The following is a 16,505-nucleotide window of genomic DNA, read 5'->3' as shown; positions in this document are numbered from 1 at the left end:
CAATAACCAAAAATATTGTAATTTCAGCTATTTGAAGCTGGTGTACAAAACCAAAAGTAAAAGACACAAAAACTAAACTTAAGAAAAGGAAGCCTAGAAACAGTGCACATAGAACAGATCTACCGCTTCTTAGACTTGCTTTCAATGAGAATGACAGATCTATAATGCACATTTCTATGCGAATTTGGTCGGGTCGCCCAAAAAGTTATATATTGCAGCTTTATAAAGTAACAGCAACACTCTCCCCAAGGACAACTTTAATACAGTCATCTTCCCCACTAGCCATCGCTTTATTAATGTGTCCTGCACATCATTTCAAGAGGGTAAACACAAAAGTAGATGGAGAGGCACATGGTAGTATTGCAACAGGTCAATGATATAGAAAGTACAGTTGCAAATACATTTGGGGCAATCAGTTTGAAATATCAAAAACGGTGAGCACAATCTAATATTCAGAGTGAGCTTTGCTTATTTGTGATTTGTGACATGTGGTTTGAGTTTGAGGGAGCATCTATGCATGTTTATCATCGGGCCTCTGCTTGGCTTGTCTTCCTTCCCTCAGTATATAAACCATAATGAGCTGAGCTTTAGTTACAAGGGGGATTATCATGTGGTAGGGACAATATGCATTGTGGTGACGACCAATGATCGGCCATGAAGTAGATTGATTGTATGTACTGTCTGCCACACATTTGTTCAGAGTCGTGACTTATATGTTTTGGATGCAGACACTAGTTGAAGATGATGCAAGTCTGTTTAATTCATGGACTAGATATGAGTTACAGTAGTGTGTCTTCACAACATGCTGGGCAATTTGTTTGGTTTATAACCCTTTTTATGATTGCATGTCCATGGATTTACTTGTTGACAGATCAGATTTAAGTGTGCTTTTGTTATTGCTATTGTTTTGGCTTGGTACTCAACTTCAGTTGCCTGTAACTTCTCTAATGTAATATACAGCATGGGGCACCCTCATGTTCTGTTTTACAGCGTCATAGCCTAGCTTTATTGTTGTACTTTCTTTACAGTTGTTCTATTAAACGTCTCAATTTGGAAAACGAGAACTCTGTACACATTCCGAGGCACAAGTTGGGGGCATTATTAGGAGCCTTGGGAGAAAAATTAAATAATTCTTCAATTTACATACATTTGGTCCTAAATGGAATGCCTATGGCTTTTTGGACCTTATTCACAAGTCCTTTGATTTTAGTTTGCCTGTTTTTGTAATAGGTGAATCTATTATGTACAAAAGCATACATATTGACACTGTATAGCAGAGCACTAATAAGAAACAACCATCTTGATCAGCTTCATATTGTTTATTCAGACATATTCAAAGCCAACTTTTCATTTTACTATAATTTGGCACCTTCTATGTGAAATTGTAACATGTCAAATATTAGAAAAAGTTAATGCCATCATTTGAACCCACCAACCCGGATGTCTATAGATTCTTGATGTGACCACAGTGTTTTGCTTGAACACTACATTTGGTGACCGCAGAGGCTCTATAAGCCCTATGTTTAAAATCTCAGTTGGAGCATCAGAAGGAATGTTACCACTTTCGACAGTTAACACTGTTATTTTCACATTATAACAGAAAAAGAGAGCAAATAACAAGTAGCACAAACCATGTGTGATGGGGCCAGTTTGACCGGAGATCCCTAAGCACTTTCTAAGTCGCTGTTAACGACCGTAATGGTCGTTTAATCATACGCACATCCAAAGCAATCCGTCTCGAAGTTGGAGTGCCACATATCGCTCCGCCTGCCAAGAGACGTCCTGAGGGAGCCCTAAAGCCGAGTCAGACAGTCTTTTTGGTGTCAGATATAAGATTTTTACGCATGCAAAGATTACAAAATAGACTTTATTAAGGTCATAATTTCTGTCATAGTCTATCAGCCAACGGTAGTTAAGGTCGTCGTAATACCTCCAGGGTAGAGTGCAGCAGGGCCATTTTAAGGAGGGGCCTGGGGATTAATGATGTCTAATGATAGGTTTATGACTCCAAAATCGGACTGTTCGGAACAGCGGGACGTGAATGTCAAAATAAAATATATCAGTGTGCTTCAAATCCATCACACACAAAGGAAAATAATATCAACTTAAGTTGCCAAAAAGAGAGAGAAAAAATAATGAAATGAAATAAAGCACAATCCCTGTTGTTCACCCTCGTAATAGCAAAAACATGCCTAGTTCCTAGCATGCACAATATAAGAACAGCCGTTCTCAGACTATTGTACTAACATAAATACTTTAACCTTTTGGGCATGGACAAAGCCTTGCTTGATCATGAGCACTTTAAAAAGAATAGATGGGACTAGCTGGGAATGAGACGTTGCTCAATAAGTTAGAACATCTGAAGTTTATGTTGGCTGCAATTGTATTCAGCAGTTAACAATTTAGGTGGAAGTCAAGATAATTGGGAAGAACTTGTGAGGTTTTTAATTGGGTGGGGGGAAAAGTGTTTTTGGATAAAGTATTTACTTAAATGGTATCTTCCAGAATTTCTAATCAGTTTAGTGGAGTCTTTTATCTCAGTCAGCCACACTTACTACACTTGCAGACACTTTAAATTTGCTCAAGGCCCTCTGAAATGAGTTATGTGCTTTTCCACTACCGCATGCAATGAACACACAGCTCTCATTCAATCAGACACAAACTGGGCTATCAACTCCCCACGGTAGGTGACATCACACCTACTGCTGCTGGAGCTTAGAGGGTTTGTGTTGGCTGGGAAACATATCAAACTGCGACAAAGACAGCTTGGATAAAAATCGTAGACAATGCACTAGGCAATTTATTGAGAATGGGGACCATTCTAAAGCATAAGTAATGCAAACATGCACGTCTCTTCAAAAGTCTAATTCTAGCTCGCACTTCTTGCCAACCCTGTTTAATATCCTAGTAGCTCATCCATCCACATGAGTGTATGCTTGACTGGATACATTATTTAACTCCTTCAGAGCTGCTACCATTTTGCCATAGTACCTTAGCCTACACTGTACCCTCCAACGTGGCACATGAGTTTGACAGGTTTACCCACATGTGTGATGTTTTTCTGCATTTGGCTGGCAAAGTGTTAAATGTACAGTGACTTGCGAAAGTATTCACCCCCCTTGGCATTTTTACTATTTTGTTGCCTTACAACCTGGAATTAAAATTGATTTTTTGGGGGTTTGTATCATTTGATTTACACAACATGCCTACCACTTTGAAGATGCAAAATATGTTTTATTGTGAAACAAACAACAAATAATACAGAAAAACAGAACTTGAACGTGCATAACTATTCACCCCCCCAAAGTCAATACTTTGTAGAGCCACCTTTTGCAGCAGTTACAGCTGCAAGTCTCTTGGGGTATGTCTCTATAAGCTTGGCACATCTAGCCACTGGGAGTTTTGCCCATTCTTCAAGGCAAAACTGCTCCAGCTCCTTCAAGTTGGATGGGTTCCGCTGGTGTACATCAATCTTTAAGTCATACCACAGATTCTCAATTGGATTGAGGTCTGGGCTTTGACTAGGCCATTCCAAGACATTTAAATGTTTCCCCTTAAACCACTCAAGTGTTGCTTTAGCAGTATGCTTAGGGCCATTGCCCTGCTGGAAGGTGAACCTCTGTCCCAGTCTCAAATCTCTGGAAGACTGAAACAGGTTTCCCTCAAGAATTTCCCTGTATTTAGCGCCATCCATCATTCCTTCAATTCTGACCAGTTTCCCAGTTCCTGCCGATGAAAAACATCCCCACAGCATGATGCTGCCACCACCATGCTTCACTGTGGGGATGGTGTTCTCGAGGTGATGAGAGGTGTTTGGTTTGTGCCAGACATAGCGTTTTCCTTGATGGCCACAAAGCTCAATTTTAGTCTCATCTGACCAGAGTACCTTCTTCCATATGTTTGGGGAGTCTCCCACATGCCTTTTTGCGAACACCAAATGTGTTTGCTTATATTTTTCTTTAAGCAATGGCTTTTTTCTGGCCACTTTTCCATAAAGCTCAGCTCAGCACCAATTTGGACTATTTTGTGTATGTCCATTACATGAAATCCAAATAAAAATCCATTTAACTTACAGGTTGTAATGCAACAAAATAGGAAAAACGCCAAGGGGGATGAATACTTTTGCAAGGCACTGTACCTTCATGAATGTAGGTCCCTTATATTCTTCCCAAGAGATCAACATTCTTTTGTCAGTAATAAATGTTTTGCTTATGTCTCGTATTTACAGACAAAACTACAGCTAAGGCTTACTGTGAAGCTAGCTAGCTATCTGCCCAGTCATCTGTGCAGAAATCCACATGACCCCATGTTATCATATCTGGAGTGCACACAAACTGTAGCTCAGTTGCCATGCTCACTTTGAATTACACCGATGCAGTGCTAATCTGGCAGGTTTAGACACTAATGGATGGCTTAACCTCTGCACTGTACACTGGCATTGCCATGGGCTTTGTAGGAGAGAAGGTTCTCGTTCTCACAGTACAGCCTATTTACACCGCTTGCTATTTTAAAGAAAGGTGTGATTGTGCAGGGCAGATGCTGGCTATTGTGTGGATTGGGAAAAAAACATGTTTGCTTGAGCAATGAACTAATGAGCATATAATCAATTGGGTTTCAGTGATGGATTTGTTTATACATGACTAGATAGATTTGATTAAACAAATCTCGACATTGATCAGTAAACAACAATTCTACAGTGACCTTTGTGACTAGGGCAGAGTTTCATTCACACTGTGCATTCCTGCTGAAGCATAAATTACCTTTAAAAGTATGTTATAGTGCGCTGCTCTATAGCGCACCTCAGATTGAATTCCTGCCTAGGTGTATTGAAGCAGACAGGTCCACTTGGACAGGTGCACAGTGTTTGTGTCTGTGAGTCAGAGATGCCAATGCACTTCCTGCATATCTGATTTACCTAGAGATAGAAAGGGAGCCAGACTACTGGTGTTTTAGGCAAAAAAATTATTGAGATATCCATCTAATTGAATCTCTGAATGGCTCTCCAGTGAGTCCATAAAATGCCTTTTTATTAGAGCCGAGCACTAGACCAGTTTGGCTACAGTATCATTGGTTTCTTTTTCCCCTTCTCGACTCCTAGGCTGTCTGTTTATCTTCACGAGTACCCGCATAATTAGTTTGTATTTTTCTTCTTCCTCATAATCTTATCGAGTCCTAAAGTTGCTTTCCTTCCTTCCTTCCTTCCTTCCTTCCTTCCTTCCTTCCTTCCTTCCTTCCTTCCTTCCTTCCTTCCTTCCTTCCTTCCTTCCTTCCACAGCCCAATATCATATTTGGTCATGAAAAGAATGAAAGGAGGTGCAGGGCTATAAGTGAATAGAAAGGAGTGAAGGACACCATGTACAATGTTGGGGAGCTTAAAAAAGACAAAACAAACGTTGTGTGACTGATGAAAAATGAATCAGCTGGTCTATATTTTGTCATGTTCTTTTTTTCTGCAGCCATCTCAGCATGACTACTTTGCCAGAATATTATACATAATTGAAGTCGTATAATTATGGATTTGCAAAAATAATACTATTATGGAATTCAGTCTCTACTATTTTGAAACAACAGGCTCAGAAAGCTTTGATGTCTGAATCTGACACAGAGAGGAATAATTGTGTCTGTGCTGACACAGTGTACCCTGCTATAATCGAATATGGAGAGGACATCTTCCATTCTGTGTGGAAGACTGCTTGCCGTTGATTCTGTGACCAGGGCCGAGGGCTCATATTCAAAAAGTGTCTCAGGGTAAGAGTACTGATCTAGGATCAGGTCCCCCCTGTCCATATAATATTATTCATTTTGATCTAAAAGCTAAAACTGATGCTATATCAGCACTTGAGACTCTTTGTGAGTACAGGCCCTGTCTTCCAGCCCCCCCTTGACTGTTTCTGCAGCCCTGAATGGGCTGACATTGTCCTGAATGGCATAGTGTCCCAAACAGGGTGTGATGCAGACACCCTAATCCCCCGGGGGCATGCACATTGTCTACAGTGGCGTTAGTAGATCAACCGAGGTCTGCAGCATTTGCAGAAAAGTTAATCTTTTTTTTTCTTCCCATACCCCCTCCCCCTAAACAGGAACACTTCGGTCCATTACCTAATTCATAGAGCTACGGAGACAAAAATCTGGTCACAGGCAAGTTTCACTTAGTAATGCTGGAGAGAGTTGGAGGGTGATGATTCAAGGGAGTTAGTGTTGATGGATCTCTTCCTATTCCCCACGTCCAAGCCTTTATGATGGATGGTATATAGTGCACACCTTTGGCATGACATCAACAAATAGTATTATGTTGACTCAACCCATATGTATTTAATCTGCAATCCACACTTCCCACAAATGAATCAGTTTCTCAGACTTGCCGGGATTACGCTATGGTTTTTACCAAAGACATTAGCATGATCTCAAGTATAAAGTTACATGACTTCCATCAAAAGGTGACTAATTCACATATGATCACATTCTTTTGTGATATGTCATATTCAGCTATTTAGATGGCATACATTGATCTCTATGCTCCAATTCTCCCTGAAAATGTGTAACGTACAAAATATCCCAGATAATTATTTTCCAAACATACCTGTCATTATGTTACTGCTGGCATTCAAAATGGTCGCCCTCTGCTGGTGATTTGCAGGATGTGCAATGATAGAAGTAAAAGGAGGGCTGTGATTGGTTACATTTCTTACTATGCCAATTCCTCTGTATAAAATGGGCCGTAACTTTAAAACAAGCAGAGATCCCACTCTGGAACGTTGCTCTGCCCTTAGAGTAGGCTTGGCCTGTACAGTGAGGGGAAAAAAGTATTTGATCCCCTGCTGATTTTGTACGTTTGCCCACTGACAGACATGATCAGTCTATAATTTTAATGGTAGGTTTATTTGAACAGTGAGATACAGAATAACAACAAAAAAATCCAGAAAAACGCATGTCAAAAATTTTATAAATTGATTTGCATTTTAATGAGGGAAATAAGTATTTGACCCCTCTGCAAAACATGACTTAGTACTTGGTGGCAAAACGCTTGTTGGAAATCACAGAGGTCAGACGTTTCTTGTAGTTGGCCACCAGGTTTGCACACATCTCAGGAGGGATTTTGTCCCACTCCTCTTTACAGATCTTCTCCACGTCATTAAGGTTTCGAGGCTGACGTTTGGCAACTCGAACCTTCAGCTCCCTCCACAGATTTTCTATGGGATTAAGGTCTGGAGACTGGCTAGGCCACTCCAGGACCTTAATGTGCTTCTTCTTGAGCCACTCCTTTGTTACCTTGGCCGTGTGTTTTGGGTCATTGTCATGCTGGAATACCCATCCACGACCCATTTTCAATGCCCTGGCTGAGGGAAGGAGGCGTTTTTCTGGATTTTTGTTGTTATTCTGTCTCTCACTGTTCAAATAAACCTACCATAAAAATTATAGACTGATAATTTATTTGTCAGTGGGCAAACAAAATCAGCAGGGGATCAAATACTTTTTTCCCTCACTGTATACTGTATATACCGTATACCGGGGTATCTTGAAGTACAGACGGTATGATTTTCAACCTTACCATAGAGTATATTATATTTAACAATATATAGAAACATTTGCCAAATCAAACATTTAATATTTTCAATATTCATGTTTTATATTTTTCAATATTTATAATTTAAAGTAAAAATTGTTTTATTTGAAATCAAAATACCACTCATATTACAGAGCAAGTGGTAAAGCTTCATATGATACACATTTTTGCTTTGTAGCATCTACAGATTAAACATGGAGTCTTAAAGGAGGCCTGGTTAAGGCCAACATTTCATAAATATGCCAACTTTGCTAAATTATTTCTCAATTATGCTTTTAGATACAAATGTCAAATATGTCAACAATCATTCCTCCAAAGGACTATTCTACGGATTACATTTTGTGAAAATCCCCCAAATCATGGTCTTTTGTTTATGGGTTTCGTGAGGAATCACTCTGTAACCACCTGCAATGAACACAAGCCCAAACAGTAATATCAAGCCAATTTATTCATTTCTATCGAGAACACTCAAATAAAAGCTATCCTGTCATCTGAATAGATGTATGTGGAACACAAGAATGTTATGGGAAGCTTTCCTTTGAAACTCTTCCCACTGCTTCAAACTAACGATTGATCACATTGGAAACAATGTGCCCAGAACATTTGCAGCTGCCAACATGTGTTTGCCATATTGGTCCTCATAAGAACAGGCAGAATATCACCTTAATTTCATGCATCTGTGCCAGTAGTTTCGTCATAAGGATGTAGGAAGCGGACTATCCTATACCACCCGCAGACAGAATTGTGCCAGAGACGCTAAATAGGTATGACACCTTCTACAGAGATCTACAGTCTCTCACAGGTAATCAATTCAGTTCAATAGGTTTTGGCAAACGCCACCCTCTTCTCTGCCGAAAAGCATGTGATCTATCTCTCACACTCATCACCTGAGGGCTCTTTGTCTCATAAAATCCCCAGCATGGGAAAAGGTAATCTTTGTGTTATTGTGATGTTAAGGAGAAGAGTGACAGTATACAAGAGACAGACAAGACATGCAAGGGGATAATCAACAAGGGGCTATGCATTCTATGTAAAATAATGATCGGCGTGACCTTCCACAGAGGTGCATTATTACCAGAGAATGCATAGAGCCCCGAGTTGATTATCCCTTTTATACCATGGCTATAATTTGACACATTGCCGCAAGAAATGTGTTCATTTGCTGGTAGAAATGTGTTCAACATCCACTGAAGTTGCTAGCAAGTTTACTAGATAGCTACAGTAGTTGCTGTGGTAATCAAACAAACAGACATGCTAATTTCGCTAACCAAACCATCAGTCCTAGCTTGCTATTATGACAATCGAAATCAACAATGCCAATAATCTTTTCTTTGGACTTTTGCTTTCAAAAGCAGCTCAAACAGAACATGTAAGAATTAACTATAGCCATTGAATTCTACAGTGAAAATATACTGTGCGTTATAGGGAAATAATGCACGCTCTAGAATGCCCTTCAAGCCAATCAGAAACAAGTATTCAACAATGCCATGGTATAAACTGAAAAACCTCAAAGCAATTAGGTACAAATTCAATCTTCCCCATACAAAGGGTTCTAAATACCTTTCAGCAATTCGAATTTACATCATTTTAATTGAGTTAAAGCTTAAGTTGTATTTTCGGATTCAAAGGCCAAGGTTACAGCCCAGACCAGGTGAAAGACAGTACAGTGCAGCAAAGACATAAACCATGATATTGGAACAAGTGTGGGAGCCAGAAGGTATTTAAGGTTAGCGAACATACAAGGCAGAGAACCTGACCAGAGCAGATGTCCATAGGGCCCAGATGTTTAAGTGGGTTAGACACTGTATGCAACCTCCCCTTGACCTCAGCTAAGTAGATGGTGTAGTCTGGCTAAATATGGTGTAGGTCTGCATTATAGAAGCCGAGCACTACTGCAGGTTTTTGTGGTTCTGACGTGACAATTCACATTAAGGGTTGTGGTTGAGGTTCTTTCCTTAAACTGTGTTGTTACATTCACAACATCAGCCTCTAAGGGAATTAATTTGTTTGTAAGATCGTTGGTCATGACTCTCTTTTCTGACACATTCACATGTTTAGTAAAGGAGGAAGATGAATGACCTCACATGGTATGAAGCACTGGGAATGCAATGCAGTGCAGTGTTAGTGTTTGTCCTCATTTCACTGCACCAGTGCCTCCATCGTGAGGGCAAAGGCATCCTAAGGTGAAGCCGGCCTTGAAAACCAGTACCATAAACCTGCAGTAGTGCTTGGCAGAGGCACAAGCGGATGATCTATATTAGTTGGTGGAACATATTTTTTTTTGATGAAGGCTCAGACAACCATAACAGCAAGACCTCATTGATCATAAACAGACACGAATAGGGCTGGTGAACTAACAAGTTGGCCGCAGCCGAGATTCCAAGATGGTCTCATACTTCTAAATCCCGTTTCATTTTCAGATACCCTCCAGAAAAGCAGTGCAGTAAAGGTTTCCAAGAATATGTTTTATGGATTTGTTTATTTTGTTGTATGTCTCGCCATGACTCCTCAAGATCCTACTAAAACGTTATGGTGCTTATGACATCCAATAGAGGCCTATCCGAATATCGGAGGTTGTCAGGTGTTTTATTTTCCCCAACATAGATAATTTGAACCATCCTATAAGGATGCAAGGAACTATACCTCATTTGCATGTCACCTATGTCAGTACCAAAGCCATCACAAGAACCTATATACTAGGCGGTGTCAAAGACTCCAGTCACCCAAGTCATAGACTGTTCTCTCTGCTACCGCACGGAAAGCGGTACCGGAGCGCCAAGTCTAGGTCCAAAAGGTTCCTTAACAGCTTCTACCCCCAAGCCATAAGACTGCTGAACAATGAATCAAATGGCCACCCGGACTATTTACATTGACCACCCCTCCCCTTTGTTTTTACACTGCTGCTACTCGCTGTTTATTATCTATGCATAGTCACTTTACCCCTACCTACATGTACAAATTACCTCGACTAACCTGTACCCCCTCACATTGACTCGGTACCGGTACCCCCTGTATATAGCCTTGTTATTGTTATTTTATTGTATTACTTTTTATTTAATTTTTTACTTTAGTTTATTTGGAAAACTCTATTTCTTGAACTGCATTGTTGGTTAAGGGCTTGTAAGTAAGCATTTCACGGTAAGGTCTACACCTGTTGTATTCTGCGCATGTGACAAATAACATTTGATTTGATTTGAAGTGACTCAAATGACGAGTTTGCTTTAACAATGCAAACGTGAAGAAGAGACAATGAGCAGTGGCCACTGCACCCCCTGAAATCTGATTGGCCAACTCAGCTCAACCTCTTGCAAATTGAAGAAAAGTTATGAAACACGGATAGACACGAATGAGAAATATTTTATACGTTTGTAATTTTTTTTAGTTGTAAATTGTTTTGGGGAAGCCTGGCTTCCCTTGGCATCCATGAATACACACCACTTACATTCAAATGGCGGGTGGACAGTGCACTGTTTGGATTCTGGACTTAATTTGGAGTAGATTAATGTGCGCTGGGAACCTACTTAAAGTGGCAATATGTAACTTTTTGGGTGACCCAACCAAATTCACATAGAAATGTGAGTTAAAGATCTATCATTCTACTTGAAAGAAAGTCTAAGAAGCGGTAGATCTGTTCTATGTGCACTATTTCTATGCTTCCCGTTCTTAAGTTTTGTTTCGGCATCTTTTACTTTCGGTTTTGTACACCAGTTCACATAGCTGAAAATACAATAATTTTGGTTATGGAAAATATATTTCACAGCGGTTTAGATGGTGCAATGATTCTCTACGCTGTACTATCTCATTTTGTCACATACACTGAAATTAGGCGAAATGGCGGAACGATTTCTGCATAGTACAACTTTAACCTACTTTTTGAAGTGATTAGTTTGACAATCAGATGAAAACATTATGACTGGTTGTGTTCATGACACATTTAAAGGTAATACATTTTGACAGTTAAATTACATGTCTTTACTATAAAGGCCCTAAAAAAATGATTGGAGGTCCCGTAAAATAAATAGAGACCCCCCGAATGTCACGGTATAATTTACACTCAGGTGGCACTTTCAAATGAATTTACTGCTGTATGCTAATACCCTTATATACAATCCTGAGGTTTTAATAATAATAATAATATGCCATTTAGCAGACGCTTTTATCCAAAGCGACTTACAGTCATGCGTGCATACATTTTTTTTTGTGTATGGGTGGTCCCGGGGATCGAACCCACTACCTTAGCGTTACAAGCGCCGTGCTCTACCAGCTGAGCTATAGAGGACCACAGGTTGAATGCGAACACTGTAACAAGGCTTTTGGAATTGATTTATTTGAAAAGGAAATGTACCAAACCTAAGCTGAAGCATTAAATGCGTTGAACCATCATAATTACTGTATATTGAAAAAATCCACCTTGCATCAATTAAGGTTCAAAATGTTATGGCCCCCCCCTAAACTGGGTCTGTGCCCCATGTTGGCCACTCCATAAAACAGTTTCTGGACACGCCACTGACAATGAACCCAAAAAGTAGATGAGTTAAGCACATTGGACCAGGTTGTAGTGTCTGTGCAATGTCAACACAGGCCCAGGTTAGTTGGACTTCCAACTCTTCACCACACAGGAGATGTCTGAGAGAGGGCTTTTCAGAGGATCAGACTGGGAATCTTAACGCTTGTCAGGTATGTCGGAAAACAGCTCTGGTCTGATAAATATTTATAGGACTAAACCAATGTGGCATGGAAATCTGAATGCCAGAGGGAGAAAAAAGAGAGTAAAGCAGAAACAGTGAAAGACAAAATGTACCCTTAAATTCATTTTTAAATGATTGTTTTAACTGAAGGTTTATTCCATGAGCACAGTGTCCATATTAGGACAACTTCTATGAATGTGTTACTATGTCCTAATATGGACACCGTATACACCTGCCTTTGTCACAGATACTGTGGAAATATCATTGGTAGCCCAAGGGAATGGCAGATACAGAGTAATAGTGATACAACCCTTGACATTTGCAACACATGAGATACATTTTAGAATGATTGATTTAACCTTTTCATCAAGAGATTTGGTAAGACCTTTTGACTCATTTAAGCAAGACCCCCTGCACAGAGATCCTAGTAGGGCTGTTGCGGTGACCGTATTACTGCCACACCAGCGGTCACAAGTCATGAAGTCAGTCAAATTCCACATGACCGTTTAGTCACGGTAATTAGGCTTCTCCAAGCTCTGATGCTGCTGCTGGTCATTAGTAGCCTACCAAACTTGCTAACTGCCTGGTACTCAGCACTCTGTTGTCAAAACTCCAATCAAACACTTCATGAGAGCCCATGAGCTCATGTTGCGCAACATTTCTATAGGCTATGCAATTGCGGGAGAAAACAGAGTGATGGCCGCTAATAAAAAGAGGAGGATCCCATCAGCTTTCTATAGGCTAGGCCTACTATATTTATTTCTCAACTTTCCTAATATTAAGCACATTGCTTATATTTAAAACAGGAGTATAGCCTACCTGGCTAGCATGAAAATAAATCATGGGGAAAAGCGTCCTCCATTCGCTATTTAAGTGCATAGACGACATGTATTTTTTCCCGCTGCCCCTGTTTCGATACAGGTGCATGATAATGGTCCATTCTAAATCAAAACAAATGTCACATATACAGTACCAGTCAAAAGTTTGGACACACCTACTCATTCCAGGTTTTTTTTTTATTTGTACTATTTTCTACATTGTAGAATAATTGTGAAGACATCAAAACTATGAAATAACACATATGGAATCATATAGTAACCAAGAAAGTGTTAAACAAATCAAAATATATTTCATATGAGATTTTTTAAAGTAGCCACCCTTTGCCTTGATGACAGCGTTGCACACTCTTGGCATTCTCTCAACCAGCTTCATGAGGTAGTCACCTGGAATGCTTTTCCAACAGTCTTGAAGGAGTTCCAACATATGCTGAGCACTTGTTGGCTGCTTTTCCTTCACTCTGCGTTCCAACTCATCCCAAACCAATGTAGAAAATATAAAAAATAAAGAAAAACCCTTGAATGATTAGTTGTGTCCAAACTTTTGACTGATACTGTATATTATTTAGTATGCAGTGAGGGAAAAAAGTATTTGATCCCCTGCTGATTTTGTACGTTTGCCCACTGACAAAGACATGATCAGTCTATAATTTTAATGGTAGTGTCACACCCTGGCTCTGGGACTCTATTTGTTGAGCCAGGGTGTGTTCATTCTATGTGTTCTGTTTCTATGTTGGGTGTTTCTAGTTCGTCATTTTCTATGTTTGACTGAGTGACTCCCAATCAGAGGCAACGAGTGTCAGCTGTTTGCTGGTTGTCTCTGATTGGGAGCCATATTTAACTGTCTGTGTTTCACTTTGTGTTTGTGGGTTTTTGTTCCTTGTCGGTCTTTGTCACCGTGGACTTCACGAATCGTTTATTGTTTTGTTTTGTGCTTTAATATAATAAAGTATCATGTTCGCTCAACACGCTGCGCATTGGTCTACTTCGCTTCAAGACGATCGTGACAGAAAAACCCACCATAAAAGGACCAAGCAGCGTGTCCAGGAGCAGGCAGCCTGGTCATGGGAGGAGATATTAGACGGGAAAGGGTCCTGGACCTGGGAGGAAATCCTGGCCGGGATGGATCGCCGGCCATGGAGTGAGACGGTGGAGAGGCGACGGAGAGAGGAGCAGCGGCGTCAGCAGGGTCAACGTCGGACAGGCGAGAGGCAACCCCAAAACATTTTTAGGGGGGGGCACACGGCAGGGGCGACGAGGGAGCAGGAGGTAGTGTTGCAGAGGATGGAGCATTTGGAGGCGATAAGGGAAATGGTGAGAAAGGAGGCACGGCGAGAGGAACTCGGTAGGCAGCTGAGGGAGCGGGGGTTATGACGAAACCCAGTCCCGCTCCTCACACCAAGCAAGTGGTGTGCGTCACCAGTCCGGTCCGGCCCGTTCCTGCTTCCCGCACTAAGTGTAAGGTGCACGCCGCCAGCCCAGCCCGGCATGTTCCTGCCCCTCGCACCAAGCCTACGATGTGCGTCGCCAGCCCAGTCCGGCCTGTCCCTGTTCCACGCACCAAGCCTACGGTGTGCGTCGCCAGCCCAGCCCGGCCTGTCCCTGCTCCACGCACCAAGCCTACGGTGTGCGTCGCCAGCCCAGCCCGGCCTGTCCCTGTTCCACGCACCAAGCCTACGGTGTGCGTCGCCAGCCCTGTCCGGCCTGTCCCTGCTCCACGCACCAAGCCTACGGTGTGCGTCGCCAGCCCAGCCCGGCCTGTCCCTGTTCCACGCACCAAGCCTACGGTGTGCGTCGCCAGCCCTGTCCGGCCTGTCCCTGCTCCACGCACCAAGCCTACGGTGTGCGTCGCCAGCCCAGCCCGGCCTGTCCCTGTTCCACGCACCAAGCCTACGGTGTGCGTCGCCAGCCCTGTCCGGCCTGTCCCTGCTCCACGCACCAAGCCTACGGTGTGCGTCGCCAGCCCTGTCCGGCCTGTCCCTGCTCCACGCACCAAGCCTACGGTGTGCGTCGCCAGCCCAGCCCGGCCTGTCCCTGCTCCACGCACCAAGCCTACGGTGCGCGTCGCCAGCCCGGCCCGGCCTGTTCCTGCCACTCGCACCAAGCCAGGGGTGCGAGTCGTCAGCCTGGTCCAGCCCGTTCCTGCCACTCGCACCAAGCCAGGGGTGCGAGTCGTCAGCCTGGTCCAGCCCGTTCCTGCTACTCGCACCAAGCCAGGGGTGCGAGTCGTCAGCCTGGCAAGGCCCGTCGCTGCTCCACGCACCAAGCCAGGGGTGCGAGTCGTCAGCCCGGTGAGGCCCGTTCCGGCTCCACGCACCAAGCCAGGGGTGCGCATCGTCAGCCCGGTCCGGCCCGTTGCTGCTCCACGCACCAAGCCAGGGGTGCGCATCGACAGCCAGGTCCGGTCCTTTCCTGCCTCACGCACCAAGCCTGGGGTGCGCGTCGTCAGTCCGGCACAACCCGTGCCTGGGTCATCGGTGCCAGATCAGGTACCGCTTTATTGCTCCCCAACGGAGCTGAAGCTAGCCGCTCCTGCTACGTCCAGGTCAGCTCCAGCCAGCGGAGCCAGACTGGACCAGGGGCGCTATGGGGGGTTTATTGGAGGGTGGTGGTCAAGGCCGGAGGCAGAACCGCCGCCGAGGAGGTATGCCCGCCCAGCCCTCCCCTGTTTTGCTTTATTTGAGGCGCGGTCGCAGTCCGCGCCTTTAGGGGGGGGGTACTGTCACACCCTGGCTCTGGGACTCTATTTGTTGAGCCAGGGTGTGTTCATTCTATGTTGGGTGTTTCTAGTTCGTCATTTTCTATGTTTGACTGAGTGACTCCCAATCAGAGGCAACGAGTGTCAGCTGTTTGCTGGTTGTCTCTGATTGGGAGCCATATTTAACTGTCTGTGTTTCACTTTGTGTTTGTGGGTTTTTGTTCCTTGTCGGTCTTTGTCACCGTGGACTTCACGAATCGTTTATTGTTTTGTTTTGTGCTTTAATATAATAAAGTATCATGTTCGCTCAACACGCTGCGCATTGGTCTACTTCGCTTCAAGACGATCGTGACAGGTAGGTTTATTTGAACAGTGAGAGACAGAATAACAACAAAAAAATCCAGAAAAACGCATGTCAAAAATGTTATAAATTGATTTGCATTTTAATGAGGGAAATAAGTATTTGTCCCCTCTGCAAAACATGACTTAGTACTTGGTGGCAAAAGCCTTGTTGGCAATCACAGAGGTCAGACATTTCTTGTAGTTGGCCACCAGGTTTGCACACATCTCAGGAGGGATTTTGTCCCACTCCTCTTTGCAGATCTTCTCCAAGTGATTAAGGTTTCGAGCCTGACGTTTGGCAACTCGAACCTTCAGCTCCCTCCACAGATTTTCTATGGGATTAAGGTCTGGAGACTGGCTAGGCCACTCCAGGACCT

Source organism: Coregonus clupeaformis, chromosome 17, assembly GCF_020615455.1.
Source record: "Coregonus clupeaformis isolate EN_2021a chromosome 17, ASM2061545v1, whole genome shotgun sequence".
Classification (NCBI taxonomy): Eukaryota; Metazoa; Chordata; class Actinopteri; order Salmoniformes; family Salmonidae; genus Coregonus; species Coregonus clupeaformis.
This window is presented reverse-complemented; position numbering follows the sequence as displayed.